The sequence below is a fragment of the Hippocampus guttulatus genome, chromosome 4 (assembly GCF_054856545.1).
Source record: "Hippocampus guttulatus isolate MCC_2025c chromosome 4, RoL_Hgut_1.0, whole genome shotgun sequence".
In the NCBI taxonomy this organism is placed as follows: domain Eukaryota; kingdom Metazoa; phylum Chordata; class Actinopteri; order Syngnathiformes; family Syngnathidae; genus Hippocampus; species Hippocampus guttulatus.
The window spans coordinates 15,653,909-15,667,732 of NC_141264.1; the positions used below are offsets into that span (position 1 = coordinate 15,653,909).

The 13,824-nt window shown below is 42.6% G+C and overlaps 1 protein-coding gene across 4 annotated transcripts in view; it reads right to left on the bottom strand.

The window, feature by feature from the left end:
- Positions 1-13,824, bottom strand: part of shank3a (SH3 and multiple ankyrin repeat domains 3a) — a 194,398-nt gene that overhangs the window by 151,527 nt on the left and 29,047 nt on the right. Inside the window, exon 1 of one of the 4 annotated variants that reach the window (XM_086109497.1) lies at positions 7,747-7,984. The exons of 2 other annotated variants lie outside the window; for them this stretch is intronic. The gene's annotated coding sequence lies outside the window, so the exon portion shown is untranslated. Of the gene's footprint in view, positions 1-7,746; positions 7,985-13,824 lie in introns of those variants that run through there. One more of the 4 variants, XM_086109500.1, reaches the window with a different exon arrangement.

The following is a 13,824-nucleotide window of genomic DNA, read 5'->3' on the forward strand; positions in this document are numbered from 1 at the left end:
TATACAGTCAGCTCCAAAAATATTGGTACATGGTCTCAATTCTCATCGTTTTGGTCATCAACATCAACACAATTTAAACGATCTGCTTTAACTGTAGACTTTCATCTTTCATTTTAAGGTATTTACATTCAAATCAGATGAACAGTGTGGGAATGAAAACAGTTTGTATGTATGCCTCTGACACTTTGAAGCATGAAAAGGAAACGGTCAAATTCACAATCATAAACCAAATTTTCACTTTTCTAACATTTCTAATACCTTTGCAGTCAATTACAGCCTGAAGTCTGGATTGCACAGACGACATCTACATCACCAGATGCTGCATTTTATCCCCGGCGATGTGCTGCCAGGGCGCTACGGCAACCGTCTTCAATTCCTGCTTGTTGGGGCCTGGAGCATTTTCCCTTCAGTTTTGTCTGCAGTCAAAAGCAAGCTCAATCAGATTCCGATTCCGGTCAAGTGACTTGATTTGGCCATTAGCTAACATTCCACTTTGTTGCTTTAAAAAACTATTTGGTTGTTTTCACTTTATGTTTCGAGTCATTGTCCATCTGCACGGTGAAGAGCCGTCCACTGACCTCTGAAGTTGATTCCTAGCAGATAATCAGATTGCCCAAAACACTTCAGAATTCATCCTGCGGCTTCAGTCAACAATCACATCATGAATAAATACAAGTGAACCAGTTCTACTGACAGCCATAAGAGCCCATCAACTCCAACATCGTTCACCCGATTTGGATGTAAATAAGCTAAAAAAATGTCTGCAATGAAAGCACATCTTTCATTTCAAATCTATTGTGATGGTGTTGGGAGCCAAAAAGATCGGAATTGTGTTGATGCCACCATGTTTATGGACCTGACTGCATTTTAGTCATTTTTGTTCGAATGACTCTCAAAGTACCACAAGAGGTAAGCGGGGTTCCTTCTCGTGGCACATGAACTGCTGTCTAAGTACTGCTCTGCTGTCGTTAACTTTCCAGTACAATCCATCCATCCATCCTTTTTCAAATCCATTTATGCTCACGAGGGTTGCCGCAGCCTATCCCAACCGTCTTCGGGCAGTAGGCAGTGTAGACCCTGAACTGGCTGCCAGCCAATCGCAGGGCACACGTACACGAACAACCATTCACACTTCCAATTACACCTACAGAGACTTTAAACAGTTTAAAGTGTTCCAATAACCTTTCATGCATGTTTTGTTGGAGGAAACCAGAGCACCCGGAGAAAACCCATGCGGGAACAGGGAGAACATGCAACCTCCAAAACAGGAAGGCCGAAGCCGGAATAAAACCTATGACCTCTGCACCGTGAGGCGGACAGGCTAATCAGTAGAACACTGTGCCGCGCAGTACTATACATTTGCATTAAATTTTTGAATGTTTTGTATTTGAACTTCTATTCAAGCAGCTTTATTTAACTTTAATGTGGAGTAAATTTTAATTGGATCATTATTTGACTATAGTTTGTGTTAGATGTTATAGTGGATTAGGGTAACTTTAAAAATGCTTTTAGAAATAAAATCTCTGTGTCAAGAATACTTGGGTCTGCTCCTCCACTATATTTTAATGTGGTACTTGGAGAGCAAAGTATTTTCTGAGGTGTTACTCTGTGTTTACATTTTACAACCACTGATTTAAAATGTCAGTGATGTTGCAAATCACACATTCATTAAAATGCACCTGTGTATTTGAAAGTCAGCTCAACAACCTCTGGAGAATATGAATATGTGACCACTGCTTTACAGCTACAATAATGACCAAAAAAAAAAAAACATGGTCCAGAGGGGATGTATAAGGTGCCTTTGTGTATACATTTGTATGCAAGCCCAAGTGAATGTCTGAGTATGTACATGCGTTGCATTTCAAATTGCCCTACTTCAGCCTAAGAGGCAGCAGAAGAAAATCTGATTTCCCTCTCAAGAGAAATAAATGCTACAAAGGTCTATGGGAAAAAGTGGACAAGCAGATAAAAGTGGCTATGTAATGAGAGAGAGAGAGAGAAAGCAAAGCGCAACCCATTCTTATAGGCAGACCGCTTGAAATGAAGCCTGAATAAAAGCACTGACCTCGCAATGGAGTCCAAGCAGCCACTGAGCCAGATGTTTACTGCAAACATGTGTTAGCATCTTCGGGGTGACGGAATGAGGCCAACATTCTCGCGAAAAATGGACAATAAACATCGGACTGACCTGCCCTAAAAACAAGGCTTGTATATTTGCATCAAAGTCAAATTCACACAGTGTGGCTGCCGGGTGCATTGTTAGTTAGCAAAGATAGTAAAGGTGACGGCAAAGGGGTATCGTGGTGATCGAGGACTTTCGTCGATTCACCGTGAACACATTTCACACTTTTCAGATATTTGAATCCTATGAAATGAGCTCATCATTCTTGAACGACACCAAAGTGTCACGATGCGGCGCATAATAAAGCCTGTCTGCTTTCCCAGTTTCAATCCAAAGCATTGTCATTTTCTTGAGCAGCGGCCAGAGTCATTACGCACGAGCCTCCGTCATCTCTCCATGACCTCCCATCTGCTTCCACAACCCATTCGGAATAATGGTCATTGCATCTTCCATACTTCCATCGCACTTGTCCTGACTGAGGTCACGGGTAAACTGGAGCTTATCGCAGCTGATGTTGGACATGAGGCTAAGTACAACCTGGACTGATCACCAGCCAATCACGGGGCACCTACAGACAAAACAACCATCTACTCATATGGACAATTTAAAGTCTTCATGAATATAAAATCCATAATTGTGAATATTTGCCATTACAGGAGGAAGTCGGAGTACTTTCATTTTAGGCAGCTGGCTAAAGTAAATCCTCTCCTTTCTCATGACTTTGAAACAGTAATGCATGCCTTTTGTCACATCGCGATTGGATTACTCGAATCCACTTTACTTTGGAGTCAGCCAATCCTCCATTAAGCGTCTCCAGTTGGTCCAGAATGCTGCTGCTCACCTCTTGACTGGTATTCGTAAGAGGGAGCACATAACTCCTACTCCCTTCACCTGATCCTTGTACATTTTAGAGTTCATTTTAAGATTCTATTCTATTGTTTTCAAATCTTAAAATGGCCTCGCTCCACCTTACCTCTCTGAGCTCCTCTACCCCTACACACCTGCTTGATGCCTCAGGTTTGCGGACCAGACACTGTTCGAGGTACCAAGAACTAAGTGGAGGCTCAGAGGGGATTGAGCCGTTTCCGTTGCTGGTCCCTCTCTTGGTCACGACCTCCTGATGCACATTAGGCAAGCCTGACCATCTTTAAAACTCGTCTCAAAACTCATTTCTATTCTTTGGCTTTTGACTCAGCATGACTCAGACTTGATTTTTAATGTTACTGTTTTTGTGCTTTCTGCTGTCTTTGTTATTAATTCATTGGTTTATTGTTTATTGTTGTATATATGATGTATGCTCTATGTACAGCACGTTGTACACAGCGGTGGTTGTTTTAAAGTGCTCTATAAATACAGTTGAGTTGAGTTTAGTTGGAGAAAATCCACTTCTTAAGTGCGTGCAACCTACACAGGGAGAGACAGAGAATAACAACCTGCTGCCACCATCGTATCCTTCACGAGAGAAGTTCAATACACAAGACAAGACTTTTTCTTGTGTCCTGTGATGAAAGACACATCCACCCAATTTCGTATTGATTCGTCGGGGGTGTCGGGGGACTTTTTTTTCCCCCCAGGGAGAGGGGAATTGTATTGGGTATCACTAAAATAAATACATTATATGTGTAAAAATTGGTGATTGGTGATTTTTCATTTATTTATATTTTTTTCCAGGCATGTTGAAGCTCTGAAAAGGGCAATTCATTTGTTGGAATAAGATTAAACACGATGATTTCAAGAATGCCTGATCACCGACTGGTCCTTGGGCCTAATAACACACTTTGTACACAATACACACTCTGAACCCAATCAGCCGAGGTGCTGTAATGGTGGGAAGTTGCCATTTCAAGCTGGTTGCAGCCAGACACAAAGCGCTTCCCCTGTGAAAACATGGTCCTAACACACACCAATAGGAAATGAACGCAAAGTCAAGCCGAACCAGTACACACAGTGGTTCCCATCGGTACTTTGTACGGAGTCATTAGTAACAAGTCAGCCAGGCATCGCCGCTCATTTCTCCCTCTGTAATGCCAAAACTCAGAGCCAACAATTACCAGTCCCTCTCCCCCACAGCTACTTTCGTCATGTCCGTGTTGAAATCTAGTATCTTTTTGCACATTTAGCCTCCTAAGCCAAACACGCCTAATGTACCGGTAATTTGTTTGGTTGTGAGGTATTGTTTTTAGAACTTGGAAATCAATGTCAATGTTTTATCAAGCAGAAGAACAAGTGAAAATAGAAAATACCTCCCTAGAAAAATCAATAATCAATTTTCTGAAAACTGGCCATATTTTGTCCAATATAACAGAGACAAGCAGTATTTTTTTTACTTTTTTTTTTATTAATCTTATGGGAAATGTCTACTCTGTTATTGATCTTGAACTCACACTTCCTCCAAAAGTTAGAGCAACGAGGCCAGTTCCATTTACTTTTGCTGTAGCCACACGCGTAACTAAAAGTAGAATGTAACGGTTGATCTCTTGTCTCGGAATAAGCTTTTGATGTCAAACGCAAATGTTTTCAGTCTACAGTGAAAATGAACGTTCTGTTTGCTCAGCCCATGCAAGCCTGAATGTAACATCTTGAGACACATGACAAACTTGTGTCTTCACACTGCAGGCCTGAGTGCGCAGTTTCCTAATTACTTCCAATATCCATTTTTTAATATTCATGTGACTTATGTCTGAGTTGACTGTGTTTAAATTCAATTAAGACCACAAACCACCTGCAGGCAAATACAGTCAAAATGCAAGAGGAGAAAAAGGCTGAGTGACGTTCAAAGAATAATGTCGCAATTGTGCTTTGATTTTTTTTTGAGAGGGGAGTTGCGGGTAGAGAGGGCTCTTTTGGCCTTTGTTCATCTTGGTATTTTGTTTTGGATTTTTGTGACACCACCAAATGAGGAATACAATCACAGCAAAGTGAACAAATATGACGACGTCGAGGAGGGAAATGTCATTTGTTGCAGCACAGTGGAACCAAAGTGGTACGAGGCCATGCAAAGAACTAGGATACATGGCCTGAAAGAAGAAAGCATGCTTACTGCTGTTTTTCATTTGATTCTTTGATACTTAGAGCCTGGAAATGTTTTTTATTCTCCGCCATTAATGTTAATATCTTTGCCTGCCCGTGTTTTTGTGACTTCCAGCGCCAGTGTCACAGCACCGCTTCCAGGCCTAGTAAATATTGTTACCATTGGTAGAATATGCAAAACTGTCCAGTGACGACTAAAAAGCCAACACATCGCAATATATTTTTGGTCACCATTTAAAGTCAAAGTGTGCCTCGGGTGAACACATCACATGTCAACATCAAAGATCTAAGCCAGGGGTGCAGAAACGTTTTGGATCGAAGATCTACTTTTCGATCAACTAACCTCCCGGGATCTACCCTTACCGGCACGCGCGCGCACACACACACACACACACACACACACACACACACACACACACACACACACACACACACACACACACACACACACACACACACACACACACACGCACGCCATGATGAGAAACAGCCTGAAACTGAGGCATGCGATGCACTTTTGCAGCCTGTTAACTATCGTAGCTCACACGTACCGTTTTAAAGTGCTTCCCTGGGCCCTCCTAGATTCCTATTCTTTGCCCGTGCCCTCGGTGAATTGTACACGAAGCAAACTCTAAATGAGAATAATGACGATAAAAGATAGAGCGCAACAGTTCTGATCACAAGCTGCAATTGCAGACTGCTGAGAGCTAACAACTTCCGGTGACGTAATCACGCGCCACCGTAAATTCAAGATTTACCTGCTTTATTTTTTTTTTTTTATATTTTTTTGGTGAAAATGAGACTGATAAGATGATTAGGGTGCAGTGTACATTAACACAAAAAAATATATTACTAACATGTACAAAGACACACAAATGGTTGTTTTTTTTTTTTTCTCCTTGACACTCCTCGGATCTACTTGGGACCTGTCTTAGATCTACCGGTACATCAGGATCGACCTAATGGGCACCCCTGATCTAAGCGATAGACTCCCGTATCAATTACCCATAGCACCTGATTTGCAGGTTTTATCTGCCTTATGAGGAGCTAAGTGGCGCTTCCTCAGGTGAAGTGCCTCATCACACACATAGAACATTTGCTCAGTGTAGGCCCCCGACCATCTGCACCTGTCATGCTTTAACTAGCGAACGCCATCTTTATAAGGGGTTTTAAGCATGACAGTAAATGCACATTTTGCCTTTCAGTGCCGCCGTAAAACGGAGCAGTTCCTGTTCATTCATGCGCGGATGGAGAAGAGCGCAGCTGGCAATCAAGTTCACTTGAGGAGTTACTCTGTGGGCTACAGTCAATGACGCCAGGAAGCTCACTTGCTTATTTGGCATGAGTGTGGAGATCACAAAGAGAGGCTTGTATTATTCTATTTATTTGTTTGGGATGTTCTGTTTGGAAATTAACAAAAGCAAAAGCAGAAAGTAATTTCCTGTTATTTGTTTCAAAAGGTACGGCTGAAAATGACAAAAAGTCCAATCCCCATCATAACCTGAAGTCAATCAAAAATAAATAATAATAAGATTCTCAGTCATCCAAGTCCGGTTATCTGTCAGTTATTCACATTTACCATTCCCACATGAGATTCACATATGGGGACACAACGGCAGAGATTTAATCAACTCCAACTTAATTCAAATTTTTCATTGAAGGTGAAATGTAAACCACGAGGCCCGGTCAGAGATGGGGACTTGAGTCACAAGACTTGGCACCAGTCAGACTGAAGTCACCAATTTTAAGACTCGCTGGCTATAACTTAAACAAAGCTCAACTTTACTTTGACTTGGCATTCATGGGAATAGACTTGGTACGAGTTAAAAGGCCTTGCCCGTTGAGAGCAGAACATCTCCATTCTGAAGAAAGTGTGCATTTATTTTCATTTTGGAAAGCATCGTTATATTTTGTGTGGTAGACACAAACCCGGTAACCCAATAGCAGGGTATGATTTTAAGTGCAGAAGCCACCACACGAAGCAATTGAGTATCACGGAGGGTTCTATGTTTTGGAAAACTGCAACTGACGAGGATTGCGACACAAAGAGAAGTGACAAAACAGAAACCACATCAAATTTCATCCCTCAACCACACCCACAAAAAGCAAGGGAGCTACCTCATATTCAATTTAGTCAAATTTTATATTTGACTAAAATATCCTTATTTGACATCAAATATCCTTTTCATATTGGATTTTCATCGACTCAATTATGCATTGAACTGAGAATACAAGAATAAGAATAATGGACAACACAGAGACTTGTTTGGGACTGGATTGAGAATGAATAAAGATAAATTTGATGCTACAAAATACTGAGCGCAAAGTGGCTCGCAAACGTGTATATGTAACTGGGCCCCCTTCACTCACTTTATCTGATAATAGCCACAGTAACTTGGGAATTACTACGAAGATGTGCACATGCTGTTTATGACATACTCCCACCTCTGGTTCTTCTACTTTTGTCGAGGTTTAAAACCACAAACACAATACCGGTAAATCTTAAATCTCAAGTGAAGTGCGCCACTCTTACAGACATTGTCGATCGTATAACTCGTAACCGTGACACGCATGGCAACAATCGCGACACGTACCGTGTAACAGTGCTTCTGCCTGAATGGAGGAGCAAGCCGTTACCGAGCAGAAGAATAGAAGGTGTCCATCAGTCATGTCAGAGCGCAGCCTCTGAGAAGGTTAACGCCTCTCTTACCGCAAGAGGTAAAGGCGTAATAGGATCACAGGCCGACCAGCTGGCCTCAATGCTGACACACGCCACAAGACTATAAATAGACATGCTAATAATGTTATTAGCTGACTGGATCACATTGAGGCGTCGATTGATTGTATTGTTGAGATATCAACATAATGCGGACTTTTGCCGAACGTGCTTGGCTGGGATTATAGTGGGAGATAAACACTGCCAAGCATGAACTTTTGAACCTCAGCGTGGATGTGGCCAACAACACGTGGCAACTTGCCACTGACCCCAACTTGACCAGCCTTGCGTTAACGCTGCACAGTGGCAATCCTAGCTTGAATGGTACTCAACTTCTGCCATCTTCAGTGACACAAGCTTCTCCAAAATATTTGAGGAGTACATGTGATGTTACATAAAATATCCTTTTTTTTATATCAAACTTTCATGGATTGAGCATTTAATTGAACGGTTTGTTTCATGTTACTCAGTAGATTTACAAAACTACCACCGGCATTTTTTTAAGGAATAAAAACTTGCACTTACTTTGATGTACAGGTAATAGCAATCTATTTGAAGTAAAAAAGTAGAAAACATCACAATTTGCAATTGCCAAACAATAACAAAACTTCCATTGCTGGTTGTGTCTCACTCGGCAAATCAAAACCATACACATAGGGCGGCGGACATGACACTTTCTGTCTATTTCGACCAGCAGTGAGCTAAGCTTAGTTAGCCAAATACAGGGGTCTTCAAAAACAAAAATGTTTTACTTCCTTGATATCGATAACCTTATTTCGCTTATTAGCAAAATACTTGATGACACTGTATAATGTCTCCACAAGGAGGCAATAATCCCCCATGCTAACATCAATGACTAACGTGTCACGATGCCAATAGGAAGCCATTCATGGTTTGAAGTTTTGCCTCTGAATTTTTTTATAGACATATTCCCTTCCTAACTTTGACTCTCCCCATTTATCTGGGCTGCAGCCTGGCACTGAGTTGCAACGGTGTGGCCAGCCAGATGTTAGGTAAGTAGATGATATATGGAATTCCCAGTCGGTCCCTCAGCCAAGAACCTACCAGGGGTGACGCTAGTTAGCTTCTGAGATCGGATGAAAACCATGACATCTTACGTGCACCATAACAGGAGGGTAAAAGCAGCAAATATGACATTTAATCTAGCCGGACAGCTGATCTAACTACCCATCTTATTTGAGGTAATGTTGACTGATGACTGTCGGGGGCACGGCATCCTTATAGGACACTGCAGTTGATTTTCCCGGGAAAGCTTCCGCAGCCTGGCCGCGCTCGCATCCATCATGTTGGCACTGACAGATATCAAGAAGCATCCTGCGTCCATACAAATGAGCAAAACACAAACTCAACACACTTCCTAGCTTTTGTCTAACATTGCTTACTCCAAAATTGAGCTAAGAGTGTCCATTTTGTATCCCAGGTTTGGGAGAGACGCGAGTAAAATGAAGAGGGAGTAACGGTTGAGCATGCCACTTGATCTAGCATGCCAGCGCACGCTTTGGTCTGTGTGTGGGCGTCTGCGTGTGCATGTCAAATGCTAATTGTTTCCATAGGAATACGATAACAAGGGCTGCACACAGAGAATGGCAAATGTGAGCCGGAGTCCACTGGGAGAGCTAGCAAGCTCTAAAGGAAACCAATGCTATACTGTATAAAGTGAACCCTCACTATCATGTGGCTTGCAATTATTGGCGAAACGATGCATCATTACCCGCATCTGAAAAAAAAACTAAACCTAATTATTCTCCTGATACATCTAAATATGAATTCAAACTCTTCTTACAACATTCACATTGAAAGCAGCTCAAACATGATTTGACTGTGAAAAATGTGAGGACACATACTGGCATGTATGGAACCATTTTGCAACAATACCAGCGTTTACTCTGTTAGCCATCTAATTCATAATCATAAGTATGTTACATTATGAAGTATGTTACATCATCTGCTTTTTGCAGATGATGTGGTGCTGTTGGCTCCTTCAAACGGGTCTCTCCAACTCTCACTGGAGCGTTTCGCAGCCGAGTGTGAAGCGGTTGGGATGAAGATCAGCACCTCCAAATCTGAAACCATGGTCCTCAGTCGGAAAAGGGTGGAGTGTCCCCTCCGGGTCGGGGAGGAGATCTTGCCCCAAGTGGAGGAGTTCAAGTATCTTGGGGTCTTGTTCACGAGTGGGGGCAGGAGGGAGCGGGAGATCGACAGGCGGATCGGTGCAGCGTCTGCTGTGATGCGGACGTTGTATCGGTCTGTCGTGGTGAAGAAGGAGCTGAGCCAAAGGGCGAAGCTCTCAATTTACCGGTCGATCTACGTTCCAACCCTCATCTATGGTCACAAGCTATGGGTCGTGACCGAAAGAACGAGATCCCGGTTACAAGCGGCCGAAATGAGTTTTCTCCGCAGGGTGTCCGGGCTCTCTCTTAGAGATAAGGTGAGAAGCTCGGTCATCCGGGAGGGGCTCAGAGTCGAGCCGCTTCTCCTCCACATCGAGAGGAGCCAGATGAGGTGGCTTGGGCATCCGATTCGGTTGCCCCCTGAGCGCCTCCCTGGTGAGGTGTTCCGGGCATGTCCCACCGGGAGGAGACCCCGAGGAAGACCCAGGACACGCTGGAGAGACTATGTCACCCAGCTGGCCTGGGAACGTCTCGGGATCCCCCGGGGAGAGCTGGAAGAAGTAGCTAGGGAGAGGGAAGTCTGGGCTTCCCTGCTAAAGCTGTTGCCCCCACGACCCGGCCCCGGATAAGCGGTAGATGATGGATGGATGGATGGAAGTATGTTACATGTAATACAGTATTCCGCCAACAATTCACGGTTTATTCATGGGAGGGGCTTGTGTTAGACATGTCAATTTTGACTATAAGTAGTGCTATCTACATATCTATCTTGCTAAATGTTTTCTCTTTAACCCAAACAAAATGAACAACAGTCTTTCAAGTAATCATGTTTCAATTAAAATCAAGTCCTCAGTCTTTATCTCCCAACTGCAAGTCATGTTTCAAATCATTTTTGTCATCAAGTCACAGAAGCAGTGACTCGAGTTGACTCGACTCAAAGTCAGAATGACTTGAGTCTCCATCTCAGTTCCAGAATGACCCTTACCAAAGTGTCCTAATGTTCTTTCAGCATTTTCCCCGTAATATTGTACAACAAGCCAAAGCAGAACGTGAGGTTCGCTCTGGTTTTAAATGACTACAGAGTTTCTCAGTTGCATGGATACATTTCTCCGATCAGAATTGAATTTCTGAAAACTACTTGTTAAATTTTCACATCATTGTCAGTTGTGCAGGGCGGCCCGGTGGTCCGGTGGTTACCGCATCGACCTCACATTGCAGAGGTGAAGGGTTTGATTCCGGGTCCAGCCTCCCTGTGTGGAGTTTGCATGCTCGCCCTGTGCCTGCGTCGGTTTTCTCCGGGTACTCCGGTTTCCTCCCACATTCCAAAAACATGCATGGCAGGATCTGATGGCACTGACATGTTCAGTGACATAAATATTCACAATTGAGAGATGTTCCTAAAAGTCCTAAAGTACCTAAAATAACAACAACAATAAATAAAAATACATTTTAAAAAGGCATGCGGATGGTAGAGTGGCTTGTAATGAAAGTCACAAAGATAAACCGAAAATCTAATAAAATTTGGCCTCACACCATTTTGCTTTTTTAGTTTTTAATTTTGTGACCACACAATGAGACCACACAATGACCAAATTGGAATGAGTCATGGGAAAACGGTACATTTACATACAGTTTATTTGTTAAAAACACATCCCTATAAGAATGGATGAATGTCATTTCATATTACGATTTTGATTTGGGTTGAAAACTAAGCTACACCATTGTGGGAGCTCTGCAGTGTCGGAGTTATATCCTCCTCACATTGGTGTTCAAAATCATATTTTAGGAAATTCTGGGTCACTTGGGCGGCAAAACGAAATCCACCTGTCAGTTTACAAGGGCAAATAAAATCCAGCAAAGTGTCAGACGAGGCTCGTGAGATTCGCTTTCACAGCTGCTGGCGTCCGAAAACTAAACGGCCTGGGACCTAAAAGCTCGACACTGGCTTAAAGACGTGAGAAATTGCCGTACATGTGTACCGGCGCTGAGAGAAAAGTAACGATGTGGAATGTATTATTGGTATCCTAATTAGCTCCGGTGCCTTCTGACAGGATGCGGCAATATGTTTAGCAGCCCTCTGACATCTGGCTGTCATTTTGACACCGTTATAATAGTGTCTAGCTTAATTACATTGATGTCGCTAAAGCTCATTATTATATCATTACATATGGAGTTAGTCACAGCTGTCACAATGTTGTTTATACAGTATACTGATCAAATAAAATTGACTAGGGCGGCCCGGTAGTCCAGTGGTTAGCACGTCGGCTTCACAGTGCGGAGGTACCAGGTTCGATTCCAGCTCCGGCCTCCCTGTGTGGAGTTTGCATGTTCTCCCCGGGCCTGCGTGGGTTTTCTCCGGGTGCTCCGGTTTCCTCCCACATTCCAAAAACATGCATGGCAGGCTGTTTGGACGTTCTAAATTGTCCCTAGGTGTGAGTGTGGGCGTGGATGGTTGTTCGTCTCTGTGTGCCCTGCGATTGGCTGGCAACTGATTCAGGGTGTCCCCCGCCTACTGCCCGAAGACGGCTGGGATAGGCTCCAGCACCCCCCGCGACCCTCGTGAGGATCAAGCGGTTCGGAGAATGGATGGATGGATGGATAAAATTGACTGTGTAGGGAACACCAACAACGAGCCAAATTCTATCATACAACACTCAAAATGTGTCTAACACCATAATTGTGCTTGTGGCTTTAATTATAAACAGATATACGGCAAATGCCCTTTTAGATCAAGGTTCATCGTTTGCACATCAACTGTATGGTGGATTTTAAGGCAATTGTCTTATTTTATAGTAGAGCAGAGAGAATATACGCCTGTGAGGAGTGTTGTTTTCTCTTTTTATACGTGTTGCTGCTTCATTTGTGTTTGATGGTTTATAATCATCTATCTTAATTTCGGTTAACTTGTCATTGGCATTTGAGCTTATATGTAAGCATTAAGATGGCAGACTTGGTTAATTGAAATTAGATGGGTTGGTGGAACATTTTGGTCTTTAAATATTTGCATACAAAGTACAAAGTGTACTTCTCTTTTGTTTTATGAGTTAGTTTTACAGCAAACTTTAACTGAAAGTGACAAATAAACAGCTTGAAGCAAGCACGCTGCGCTTCTAATTTGGAGAACTGATGAAATGTTTCCAGATCATGTCTGCATTTTTTGTTTTATTTCAGTATTATTGTGATACATCAATAATCAATAATCATGATAAATTTGGTCCAGATCATAGTGGGTGTACACTCTTTCATCTTTTTGTTGTATTTTAAATATTATGGTTGAGTGCTGAATAATCTGCTTTTCAGTTAGTGTAAATCTAATGTACCAGCGTGCAAAAAAATAATTTAAAAAAATGTGAGTGCACCAGACTGTATCAAGATGAGTGCTGGAGGGGAAAATGAGTGCCAAGTGTTTCCAGGAGTCTTTCTGAAAGATTAACTCTGACACTTCAGAAATCGAAAATCATGGCTCTTACTAAAGTGCTAAAGCCGGCATACACTGGCGCTAGTGTTACTGTAGCGCATGTGTGAGTGTGTGTTTAGGGTGTGAATACATTTCTCTTGAGTGTCCATGACAATTAAACAACAAAGCGGGATAACAACTGTAATGATTGTTCATATACACAAACGTCACTCGAGCAGCACAATGAGCACGAGTGACCTTGAATGGGGCCCTGCGCGACTCGTTGAGGCTTACTTCGACTTGGTCCCTTCTCTGTCTTTTCTTCTTGCTGTTAATTGTGCTACAGTCAACGTTACTGCTGCTCATGCGGCAATGTACAGCACAATGCGATAATACACTGAAGCCCCATAATTCAAAGTCTTAGACA